The 12372-nt window shown below is 39.6% G+C and overlaps 1 protein-coding gene across 1 annotated transcript in view; it reads right to left on the bottom strand.

Moving 5' to 3' along the window:
• Positions 1 to 12372, bottom strand: part of nxn (nucleoredoxin) — a 95272-nt gene that overhangs the window by 51214 nt on the left and 31686 nt on the right. The window lies entirely within an intron of this gene.

Genomic DNA, 12372 nt, shown 5'->3' with positions numbered 1-12372 from the left:
ATCTTGCAGCTGAGGAGATGAAGAGCTTTATCAATCTTGCAGCAGAGGAGATGAAGAGCTTTATCAATCTTGCAGCAGAGGAGATGAAGAGCTTTATCAATCTTGCAGCAGAGGAGATGAAGAGCTTTATCAATCTTGCAGCAGAGGAGATGAAGAGCTTTATCAATCTTGCAGCTGAGGAGATGAAGAGCTTTATCAATCTTGCAGCAGAGGAGATGAAGAGCTTTATCAATCTTGCAGCAGAGGAGATGAAGAGCTTTATCAATCTGGGCTGCCTTCCCATTATCTCCTGGAAGAGGCCGAGCCAAGACAGCATCAGCCTGCTTCTTATTGCCATGTTTTCTTGCCGCCTTTGCAGGCCTCTCAGTTCCTCCTCTCCTCTCCTCTCCTCTGTTCTCCCACAGACAAGATGGAGTGCAGGAATGCACAGCAGGGCGGTGAGGGGGAAGGTGAGGACAAAAGGTGACAGGCTGCACAATGCTCCATGGAAAGAGGGGAGGGCATACTATGTTCAAATCCTGTTTGTCCCAATGTGGAAAATGGGATTCTGCTCTCAAATGTGACCCGGTTTTCCCTCCCAGAACACTACAGAACAAGGAAGTGCATCCTTTCTATTGGCAGGTTTTCCTTTGCAAGACTTTTTGAAGCAGATATTTTAGATCATTCAATATATGTTAAAGGGCTACTGATACTGAAAGCCACTACTAGCGACCACGCAGTCTGATAGTTTATATATCAATGATGACATCTTAACATTGCAACACATGCCAATACGGCCGGGTTAACTTATAAAGTGACATTTTACATTTCCCGCCACACTTCCGGTTGGAAACGCCTCTGAGGATGACGTATGCGCGTGACGTCAATCATTGAAACGGAAGTATTCGGACACCATTGAAGTCAATACGAAATAGCTCTGTTTTCATGTCATTATTCCACGTGATTGTGGACATCTGTGTTGGTGAATCTGTTGCAATTTGTTCATTGCATTATGGAGAAAGAAGCTGAGCAAGCAAAGAAGAAAGTTGTCGGTGCGAAGCGTCTATTTTGCGAGGGAAGTCAGCAGCAACACGTACACAGCCGGCGCTTCTTTGTTTACATTCCCGAAAGATGCAGTCAAGATGGAAGAACTCGGACAACAAAGACTCTAACCAGGAGGACTTTGATTTGGATACACAGTTGCGATACCGTGAGTACACAGCTGCGCTTCCAAACATTTGATCGCTTGCTATAACTAGCTTGAGCTAGTAGCTAGGAGCTAGGAGCTAGCATTAGGATTAATTAGTGGCATATTAAATATAAGCCTGGTTGTGTTGTGGCTAATAGAGTATATACTGTATATGTCTTGTGTTTATTTACTGTTGTAGTCATTCCCAGCTGAATATCAGGTCATCTCACAGCATCTTCCCTATCTGAATAGCTTCAACTCCCCACTAGTCCTTCACTTGCACTTTACTCATCCACAAATCTTTCATCCTCGCTCAAATTAATGGGGAAATTGTCGCTTTCTCGGTCCGAATCTCTCTCACTTCATGCGGCCATCATTGTAAACAATAGGGAACTTTGCGTATATGTTCAACTGACTACGTCACGCTACTTCCGGTAGGTGCAAGCCTTTTTTTTATCAGATACCAAAAGTTGCAATCTTTATCGTCGTCGTTCTATACTAAATCCTTTCAGCAAAAATATGGCAATATCGCGAAATGATCAAGTATGACACATAGAATAGATCTGCTATCCCCGTTTAAATAAAAACATTTCATTTCAGTAGGCCTTTAAGTTAAAGTCCCAATGATAGTCACACACACACACACTAGGTGTGGTGAAATTTGGCCTCTGCATTTGATGATGCATGATGATGCAAAGCAGTACTTATAATCCGCAAATGTGTTGTTGTTGTTGTTGTCGGTGCTGTCTAGAGCTCGGCAGAGTAACCATGTTATTCTCTTCCATATCAGTAGGTGGCAGCAGGTAGCTAATTGCTTTGTAGATGTTCCGGGAACAAGTCGTGTGAGATGACGATGGTTTGTGGTGATCACAATATGCAGACGACAGCGGGAGGCAGGGTGCAGGTAAAAAGGTATCAAACGCTTAAACCAAAAATAAACAAAAGGTGAGTGCCCCTAAGAAAAGGCATTGAAGCTTAGGGAAGGCTATGCAAAACAAAATTAAAACTGAACCGGCTGCAAAGTAAACAAAAACAAAATGCTGGACAACAGCAAAGACTTGCAGCATGTGGAGCAGACGGCGTCCACAAAGTACATCCGTACATGACATAACAATCAACAATGTCCCCACAAAGAAGGACAATTAAACAGTCTTGATTGCAAAAACAAAGCAGGTGCGGGGAACATCGCTCAAAGGAAGACATGAAACTGCTACAGGAAAATACCAACAAAAGAGAAAAAGCCACCAAAATAAGAGCGCAAGACAAGAAGTAAAACACTACACACAGGAAAACAGCTAAAACCTCCAAATAAGTCAGGGTGTGATGTGACAGGTGGTGACAGTACACCTACTTTGAGACAAGATCTATATTGATACAGTACACCTACTTTGAGACAAGACCTATATTGATACAGTACATCTACTTTGAGACAAGAGCTATATTGATACAGTACATCTACTTTGAGACAAGACCTATATTGATACAGTACATCTACTTTGAGACAAGACCTATATTGATACAGTACATCTACTTTGAGACAAGACCTATATTGATACAGTACACCTACTTTGAGACAAGACCTATATTGATACAGTACATCTACTATGAGACAAGATCTATATTGATACAGTACATCTACTTTGAGACAAGACCTATATTGATACAGTACACCTACTTTGAGACAAGACCTATATTGATACAGTACATCTACTTTGAGACAAGACCTATATTCATACAGTACATCTACTTTGAGACAAGACCTATATTGATACAGTACACCTACTTTGAGACAAGACCTATATTGATACAGTACATCTACTTTGAGACAAGACCTATATTGATACAGTACATCTACTTTGAGACAAGACCTATATTGATACAGTACACCTACTTTGAGAAAAGACCTATATTGATACAGTACATCTACTTTGAGACAAGACCTATATTGATACAGTACATCTACTTTGAGACAAGACCTATATTGATACAGTACACCTACTTTGAGACAAGACCTATATTGATACAGTACATCTACTTTGAGACAAGACCTATATTGATACAGTACACCTACTTTGAGACAAGAGCTATATTGATACAGTACATCTACTTTGAGACAAGAGCTATATTGATACAGTACATCTACTTTGAGACAAGACCTATACTGATACAGTACATCTACTTTGAGACAAGACCTATATTGATACAGTACACCTACTTTGAGACAAGACCTATATTGATACAGTACACCTACTTTGAGACAAGACCTATATTGATACAGTACATCTACTTTGAGACAAGACCTATATTGATACAGTACACCTACTTTGAGACAAGACCTATATTGATACAGTACATCTACTTTGAGACAAGACCTATATTGATACAGTACACCTACTTTGAGACAAGACCTATATTGATACAGTACATCTACTTTGAGACAAGACCTATATTGATACAGTACATCTACTTTGAGACAAGACCTATATTGATACAGTACACCTACTTTGAGACAAGACCTATATTGATACAGTACATCTACTTTGAGACAAGACCTATATTGATACAGTACACCTACTTTGAGACAAGAGCTATATTGATACAGTACATCTACTTTGAGACAAGACCTATATTGATACAGTACATCTACTTTGAGACAAGACCTATACTGATACAGTACATCTACTTTGAGACAAGACCTATATTGATACAGTACACCTACTTTGAGACAAGACCTATATTGATACAGTACACCTACTTTGAGACAAGACCTATATTGATACAGTACACCTACTTTGAGACAAGACCTATATTGATACAGTACATCTACTTTGAGACAAGACCTATATTGATACAGTACATCTACTTTGAGACAAGACCTATACTGATACAGTACATCTATTTTGAGACAAGACCTATATTGATACAGTACATCTACTTTGAGACAAGACCTATATTGATACAGTACATCTACTTTGAGACAAGAGCTATATTGATACAATACACCTACTTTGAGACAAGACCTATATTGATACAGTACATCTACTTTGAGACAAGAGCTATATTGATACAGTACATCTACTTTGAGACAAGAGCTATATTGATACAATACACCTACTTTGAGACAAGACCTATATTGATACAGTACATCTACTTTGAGACAAGAGCTATATTGATACAGTACATCTACTTTGAGACAAGAGCTATAGTGATATATGCTTGGTTATGCTTTAAAGTCCTATCCAACAATTGCGGGAAGGACTTGATATTGTCAATTACAGCTCCTGAGTTTATTTTCAATGTTTCTACTGGTTGTGTGCCTCCGGGTTCTTTCAAAGGATAAAATGTGCCTTGGCTCAGAAAAGGTTGAACAAGACTGGCCTAGCCGTATAAACAAAGTGGTTCTTTTGGAGTCCATTGCTCGGTTGCTGCAGCAGTTTCCCCTCACAGCAGTCTGACAGGCAGACCGTGGTAACAGCGATGGATACAAAGCGGATCTAATTCATTGCTGTTCCAGCCTAACAGGATTGAGCGTTCCTGTAGATTACCGCCTGAGTGGCACTGGGTGTAATGCATCCGAGCAGGAACAGGACTAAGTGTTTCCTGGACTATACACATCCCGCCAGGATGGATCCCAACACTGATCACCTGTGTCGGACATGACGGCACTAGCGCACTCACACAATGGCCACACGGTTCTTCTCCCCCCTGGGCAATGTCTCCAAAGACTTCATGCCAGCCCAATACGGGGAAGGTATGGCTTTACCGCTTCATCTATTTGGTTCACGCCTCCAGTCCTTTTATTTTCACAGGACTTTGGGGGTTTGTGTGGATCAACCAGTAGAGATGATGCAGGAAACTGTGGTGTGTTACCACAGAGTGCTGTGGGTGTGCTGGTCTAGTGCGCTAAGCAAACAGGAAGCGGTTTCAACACCTTCCTGTGGCTATGTCCACACCTATGGGACACTAACATGGGAAGGGATGGACATCCAAGCAGAAGCACTGCAGTATAGCTAATAATAATAATAATAATAATAATAATACATAGAGTACACCCTGGATTTTAGCCAGTTTACGTTTCTGTGGTAAAACATCATTTATTTCATGTTTTTCTATAAATGTTGTATGCATTATAAGCCCTGTGTGCAATCCAGGCAGCTTTCACAAAACAAACACTTTCTATGCTCTTAAAAGTCTAAAACCAACCTCATATAACACCAAACTTCAATGGGTGCTCAAATCCCAATGCTACTTTAAAATCTGCCATACGCTGAAAGTGCAGCAAGTGAACCGCCAAGCAAACACTTCAATGTGTTCCAGGGCCAAATAGTTGCATTGATGAAACCTTCAATAAGTCATTTTTACAGAACATTTGAACATCCAGACATTTCATGAAGGTGTAATAGTCAACTTCTGTCCATCCTGACTGAGAGACCCCTCAGAATATCTTTTCATCATGTTTACTTTACTGTATGTGTACGCTTCAAACATCATTTTCTGTAGATGGAATTATAGGAATGAGAAACAAAGCAATTTGAAGAAGAAGATGAGTTTTAGAGAGGATTAGAAATATTAGTGATGTGCCTTCAAACACAAAGTAAGAATATATTTAGGGCTGCACCCTTTTGGCCAAACATCAAATCTCAATTTTAATCAATCTGCTATTCACGAGTGGATCAAAAAGCTAGCGGCACATGTCTGCTTTGAGCTGATTCATAAGCAGCTTTGCTACGAAATGTTCACTGGGTGGTCCGACCGCTACCAGTAACAAATGTTAAGTTAAGTTAAAGTTAAAGTACCAATGATTGTCACACACACACTTGGTGTGGTGAAATTTGTCCTCTGCATTTGACCCATCCCCTTGTTCACCCCCTGGGAGGTGAGAGGAGCAGTGAGCAGCAGCGGTGTCAGCGCCTGGGAATAATTTTTGGTGATTTAACCCCCAATTCTAACCCTTGATGCTGAGTTCAGAGAATCAACAATACTATTAAACCATGGACATGTAAATACACGGTTAATGCTTTCCAGCCTGGCGAATCTTAACAATGCTGTTGCTAACGACGCCATTGAAGCTAACTTAGCTACGGGACCTCGTCAAAGCTATGATAAAAACATTAGCGCTCCACCTACGCCAGCCCTCATCTGCTCATCAACACCCGTGCTCACCTGCGTTCCAGCGATCGACGGAGCGACGAAGGACTTCACCCGATCATCGATGCGGTCGGTGGCTAGCGTCGGATAGCGCGTCTGCTATCCAACTCAAAGTCCTCCTGGTTGTGTTGCTGCAGCCAGCCGCTCATACACCACTTCCCACCTACAACTTTCTTCTTTGCTGTCTTCATTGTTCATTAAACAAATTGCAAAAGATTCACCAACACAGATGTCCAGAATACTGTGGAATTATGCGATCAAAACAGAGCTTTTTGTATTGGATCCAATGGGGTCCGAATACTTCTGTTTCAACCATTGACGTCACGCACATACGTCATCATACATAGACCTTTTCAAGCGGAAGTTTAGCGGGGAATTTAAAATGTCACTTTATAAGTTAACCCGGCCGTATTGGCATGTGTTGCAATGTTAAGATGTCATCATTGATATATAAACTATCAGACTGCGTGGTCGCTAGTAGTGGCTTTCAGTAGGCCTTTAAATGTTGCAATGTTCTGCTTCATTAAGATGAGTCAGCACTTTAAAGTAGTGCAAAAGCAGAGTTTTGATGACCTAATGATGATGTCGCCACCTCGCTCTCTATGTGTGCTGTTTAAGTCATCATTCTGAACATTACGTCAGTGAAGAACAATCCAGCGCTCTGTAGACTGCAGCATTTACCAAGGAGGTAAGACTGGGAGGTCTGCACATCAGCACTCAGGATTCCTGGCCAAAGTCAGTGAAAAACCATTGATTTCACATTCTTCCATGTTTAGAAGGGAATGTGCATACAGTAAGTATACAGTATGTCAAGTGGCCAGCACTAATTGTTCAACAGATTTACCTGCATCATTACTTCATAACACAACTAAGTGAAGTCATAAAAAACCTTCAAGTCAACATCACTTCAGAGTTCATCATCATGAGACCTCCATTCAGTGAGCATAAACGAGCAAACACTGTGCTTGTGTTGACCTTTTTCTTTGGCTTTTTTTGTGCGACACCAGAGGCACAGGTGTGTTCAGAGAAGAATGATGAGAAGTGACGAGGAAGAAAAGTTGAAGTTGAGTGAAATAAACGATCTCACGTTCAAAACATTGTAACAAAAGTAACACATGCTACCTTAGCATGTATTACTTTGTTTTGGACTTTTCTTATTCTTACATTTGAATGACAACAATGTTAAAAAGTGAGAAGTGTGAGGCACACAAACCTACCTTTTATTACCTGTTCCCTAACAATAAGACCAAACCTTTTTCAATTGTAGTGTACAACTTGTATAAGACTTAAAGGCCTACTGAAAATGAATTTTTTTTTATTTAAACGGGGATAGCAGATCCATTCTATGTGTCATACTTGATCATTTCGCGATATTGCCATATTTTTGCTGAAAGGATTTAGTAGAGAACATCGACGATAAAGTTCGCAACTTTTGGTCGCTGATAAAAAAGCCTTGCCTGTAGCGGAAGTAGCGTGACGTCACAGGTTGAAAGTAGCGTGACGTCACAGGTTGGAAGTAGCGTGACGTCACAGGTTGAAAGTAGCGTGACGTCACAGGTTGAAAGGCTCCTCACATTTCCCCATTGTTTACACCAGCAGCGAGAGCGATTCGGACCAAGAAAGCGACGATTACCCCATTAATTTGAGCGAGGATGAAAGATTCGTGGATGAGGAACATGAGAGTGAAGGACTAGAGTGCAGTGCAGGACGTATCTTTTTTCGCTCTGACCGTAACTTAGGTACAAGCTGGCTCATTGGATTCCACACTCTCCTTTTTCTATTGTGGATCACGGATTTGTATTTTAAACCACCTCAGATACTATATCCTCTTGAAAATCAACAATACTATTAAACCATGGACATGTAACTACACGGTTAATGCTTTCCAGCCTGGCGAAGCTTAACAATGCTGTTGCTAACGACGCCATTGAAGCTAACTTAGCTACGGGACCTTGTCAAAGCTATGATAAAAACATTTGCGCTCCACCTACGCCAGCCCTCATCTGCTCATCAACACCCGTGCTCACCTGCGTTCCAGCGATCGACGGAGCGACGAAGGACTTCACCCGATCATCGATGCGATCGGCGGCTAGCGTCTGATAGCACGTCTGCTATCCAAGTCAAAGTCCTCCTGGTTGTGTTGCTGCAGCCAGCCGCTAATACACCGATCCCACCTACAGCTTTCTTCTTTGCAGTCTTCATTGTTCATTAAACAAATTGCAAAAGATTCACCAACACAGATGTCCAGAATACTGTGGAATTTTGAGATGAAAACAGAGCTTTTTGTATTGGATACAATGTGTCCCAATACTTCCGTTTCAACCATTGACGTCACGCGCATACGTCATCATACATAGACCTTTTCAAGCGGAAGTGTGTCACTTTATAAGTTAACCCGGCCGTATTGGCATGTGTTGCAATGTTAAGATGTCATCATTGATATATAAACTATCAGACTGCGTGGTCGCTAGTAGTGGCTTTCAGTAGGCCTTTAAGAATGTTACTAAAGATGATATCTAGTCCCATTCCAAGGCCAAAGATTGAGTGGAGGGATTCTCTTCCAGTGGAGCGTAAAGTCACACTAGGTTAGTCCATGCAGAAGTTATTCTCTGCATGGATGCACAATAGATTCACCACATGGATGCACAATAGATGTAAAACATTGTGTGAGCTGATGTGGGAGAGCAACATTCCACAACCATGTGCTCACATATTGGCCATCACTCATCACCTGGGAAAAGTTGAATGGGTTTTGGTGCTACGTCTTCCTCTCAAGCTAATGTTTAAACACCCTGAGGAGGCTTCAATGCTCTCATCTATGCTTCGGTCACTTCCTGTTTGGAATATTGTCAATCAGACCACTGACACTCACTCATCAATTACAGTGCACTCAATACCCCTCTGCCAGAATACTTACCTACATTGAACCCCCAGACCACATCACACCTATTCTCTTCCAGTCTAACAACCAATTCCCTACAAACTCCTCATTGAAATTTGGACACATCTCTTGTCCTGCTCACAACACTCAAAATGACAACATTTGGTGCTCAGCCTTTCAGTTCCCAGACTATTGAACTCATGACCACGTCTACTTGACTAGATGACACCTTCAAAACACAACTCTAAGCACACGTGTTCAAAGGTGCTTATTAATCTTCACTATACCATTTGTGTCTTTGATTTAAATGTTTGACTATTATTCTGAATTGTGGTTATGTTAATTGTACGTAAGGTCGGGTTGTCCCGATACCAATATTTTGGTACTGGTACCAAAATGTATTTCGATACTTTTCTAAATAAAGGGGACCACAAAAAATGTCATTATTGTCTTTATTTTTTTTTTTTTAAATCTTCATGTACATGAAACATGTTTATTATTGTAATTTAGTCCTTAAATAAAATAGTGAACAACTTGTCTTTTAGTAGTAAGTAAACAAACAAAGACTCCTAATTAGTCTATGCAGTAACATATTGTGTCATTTATACACCTATTATTTTGTACACATTATGAGGGACAAACTGTAAAAATGAATTATTAATCTACTTGTTCATTTACTGTTAATATCTGCTTATTTTCTCTTTTAACATGTTCTATCTACACTTCTGTTAAAATGTAATAATCACTTATTCTTCTCTTCTTTGATACTTCACATTAGTTTTGGATGATACCACACATTTAGGTATCAGTCCGATACCAAGTAGTTACAGGATCCTACATTGGTCATATTCAAAGTCCTCATGTGTCCAGGGACATATTTACTGACTTTATAAACAATATACAAAAGTGACAAAATATTTAGTGATAATAAAAAATATCGATGTAATCAGAGTAGTATGGACTAGATACACTCCTGTACTTGGTATCATTACAGTGGATGTCAGGTGTAGATCCACCCATGGCATTTGTTTACATTGTGACGGTGGTGAGCTATTGTATCCTCCTACGCTGTGTCGTGAAGCATGTTTAGATATTCCTAGTCCTCCAGTGATAATAATACTTCTAAGAAACTTACTTTATTTATCGCCATGGAAACGAGGATTAGTGATTTAGAAGTAGCTAAAACACTGTGGATGGACATTAGCCGCGAGCTAGCTAGCCATGTGTTAAAGCAGCTCTTCCTGAGGGTGTTTCAGTGTTATAACTTCACCTTTATCTTGACTTTTTACACACTCCCTTGTCTGTCTACACACTGTGTCTGCTTGTAAGTACTCTGTGTGTGTGCGCTGCCCAACATGCTCCTCTGCTCGTAAAACCAGCAATGTCACCACGTGACGACGCGCCGTCATGCCCGTTAAAAACCCCCCAAAAATGGTACTTTTCTAACAGAGTATATTACCGTTTTTGATGCAATAGCACCACGATACGATACCAGTACCAGGATACCGGTCAACCCTAATGGAAGTTGACATGAAGTGTTTTGTAAGGTGCCAACAGATTAAATGTATTAAATGAGTACTTTTATTTATATTAATGGCTTATTTGAAGTGCATCTCAACCTTTTTTAAGAAGAATTGGACAACCTGGCCTCACCATGGGCCTTGATGTACAATTACCATGCCTCACCTTTCATTGCACTGAAGGAAGAAGGCAATTAAATGCAGTGAGGCAGACATGGTTGAATAAAAACACTTACCAACTCAAATAATTGCTGATGTGGTACTGGCAGAGAACTCGGCTAAAAATGTCATTCCCTCTAGAAAAATGCAGATACGTGACGGTGCAATTATTATCTTGGCAAAAACATACTTGCTGATCTGGATATTAAAGGAGAACTGCATCTTGCTGATATGGATATTAAAGGAGAACTGCATCTTTAACTGCATTGTGCCCGACGTTCACAATCATTATGAGGGACAAGAAAGCAGGTCAATATTTTCACGTACAATGGAGTAATTAGGAGGTCAGCATAAAGACCTCTAAATAACCTTCCGAAAACACTGCATTTTTTTCAATTCAGTTCACAAAATACAAATAATTCAGTTAACATAAATTCAGTATCAAAAAAAGCTTTCGCAATAAAGACCCAAATCAACCTCCGTAAAAAGTGCTATGATAAGAATATTTTGAACACTTTGCGTTGAAATAAAAAAACCCCTAATAATATAAACCTTCTAATCTTCTTCTAATCTCTCTGTCACATCTGATTGTTGGCAGGCTCAGAGACAAATGTGATGCTCATCTGGCAAATACAGCATCTGCAAATATAACAGCGACTACAGCATGTCCGTAAATGGAATTGTCAAAAATCTAAAAATCTTCATGCTGCAACTGTGAAAGATAATCTATACTACTGGCCTGTGAAGAAATACAAAGTCTTATTTACAATTATTAAAAAACAACATCTACACAAATACATAACTGAGGATCTACATCCTGTATACATTTATAGTCCCGCCCCTAATCCTTCCGCCCAATAAGAGCAGGGACTATTCCAGTAAGTGACACTTGGTGCTCAAATTGGCTGCAAATGACAACGCAAATTGAGCAGAAAATGGGCTAATTCTGCTACCAGCCAATCATGTGGGATTTAGCAATGAATACCTCTCACATACAATAGAATAGAATAGAAAGTACTTTATTGATCCCTGGGGGAAATTCAGCACCGCAATTCACTCACAATAGACAATAAACACTTTGTATTTATATTATTCTCATGTAAAAAAATACCTGTCTATTATACAGCATTATTCACATGTGAATAATATAAATACAGTCTATTATACAGCATTATTCACATGTGAATAATATAAATACAGTCTATTATACAGCATTATTCACATGTGAATAATATAAATACAGTCTATTATACAGCATTATTCACATGTGAATAACAAATACAGTCTATTATACAGCATTATTCACATGTGAATAACATAAATACAGTCTATTATACAGCATTATTCACATGTGAATAATATAAATACAGTCTATTATACAGCATTATTCACATGTGAATAATATAAATACAGTCTATTATACAGCATTATTCACATGTGAATAACATAAATACAGTCTATTATACAACATTATTCACATGTGAATAATATAAATA

The sequence above is a fragment of the Entelurus aequoreus genome, linkage group LG10 (assembly GCF_033978785.1).
Source record: "Entelurus aequoreus isolate RoL-2023_Sb linkage group LG10, RoL_Eaeq_v1.1, whole genome shotgun sequence".
In the NCBI taxonomy this organism is placed as follows: Eukaryota; Metazoa; Chordata; class Actinopteri; order Syngnathiformes; family Syngnathidae; genus Entelurus; species Entelurus aequoreus.
Note: the sequence above shows the minus strand (reverse complement) of the source record. Positions and strands in the feature narration are given on the sequence as shown.